The sequence below is a fragment of the Trichechus manatus genome, unplaced genomic scaffold (assembly GCF_000243295.1).
Source record: "Trichechus manatus latirostris isolate Lorelei unplaced genomic scaffold, TriManLat1.0 scaffold00002, whole genome shotgun sequence".
Lineage (NCBI taxonomy): Eukaryota > Metazoa > Chordata > Mammalia > Sirenia > Trichechidae > Trichechus > Trichechus manatus.
The window spans coordinates 43,022,753-43,023,935 of record NW_004443938.1 but is presented as its reverse complement, the minus strand read 5'-3'; the positions used below and the strand labels follow the sequence as shown (position 1 = coordinate 43,023,935).

The window sequence follows — 1,183 nt, the reverse complement described above, 5'->3', positions numbered from 1 at the left end:
TTCTGAGGGGCTGCGGAGCTCCATTCGAGTGTGGAACTGCTTCCTGGTCTGGGCTGCCACGCTGGTGGGATCCCGGAGCTTTTGTTTGTTTGTTTTGAATTGTTTGTTTTCTTTTCCTTTTCTTGAGTTGGAAGCCCGTTCTGACCGGGCGGTGCTGCGCGGCTTGGAACTTATCCCCTCGGCTTGCGCAGACGCGCAGAGGGATCCCTGAGCGCATTTCTTTTTTCGCGGTTATTTTTTTTTCCTGCTTTTTTGGGGGCTTTTCTTGTTCTTTTTTTTTTTTTTAATTTGTTTTGTTTTTCCCTCTTGTTCCCTTTTTGTCTTTCTTCATTGCTCAGTTTCTTGTCTCTCTATACCTTCCTTTGCTTTGTGTTCCCTGAATACCTGGCGCTGAATACCTCTATGCCTTCTAGCCAGCCTGTACTGCAACACCTGAGAACAACTTCCTCAGACCTGATAGCTGCACCAGTGGGATCCCTGGTAGCTTTACTGTTCTTTTTCCTTTCTGATTTTTATTTATTCATTCCTTTCTTTTTTTCCCCTCTTCTTCTTTCCCTTTTTCTTTTTCTCCATTTTGTAGTCTCTCATCTCTCCACTCCAATGGCAAGCTCCCCTAGCACTCTTTTTTGTTTGTTTGTATGTTTTTGGCTCCTGCTTCTCTCTCCTCTCTCCTATATCCATCTTAGCTCCACACATAACAATATCCTCCCTACATCCTGCCTACCTGCACCATGCGCTTAAGATCACACCGCCAAGCAGCACAGGCACGGCCTACTGGAACCTGCCTTCCACTGATTACCGACCCGCCCTGGTGGCTGTAGTAAGTGCCACAAACAACCCGTCCCAGTAACTCCTCTTCAGCTAGACCTGCCCTGGTGTACCATATCTGAGCGACTGACCCTGCCAGTTGGAAAAGGAGGTGAAAAGTATCATGCCCACAGATGAGCAAACAACAAAGAACACACAGCCTGCCTGCTCAGACATAGCCAAATTAAAAAAAAAAAAAAAAAGGACGAAACAAACAAATCTACAATTAATGAATGAGAAAAATAACTACTGAATGCCCCGAAGACAGCAGACAATATCAAAACATTTACAAAAACAGGACAAGATGGTTCCAGTAGGCGTCCAAAAGAAAACACCAGATGACTTTCTGGTGGAAGAAAAGGCATTAGAACTACCT

At 45.1% G+C, this 1,183-nt stretch overlaps 1 protein-coding gene across 7 annotated transcripts in view; it reads left to right on the top strand.

The window, feature by feature from the left end:
* Nucleotides 1–1,183, top strand: part of AKAP7 (A-kinase anchoring protein 7) — a 166,593-nt gene that overhangs the window by 32,284 nt on the left and 133,126 nt on the right. The window lies entirely within an intron of this gene.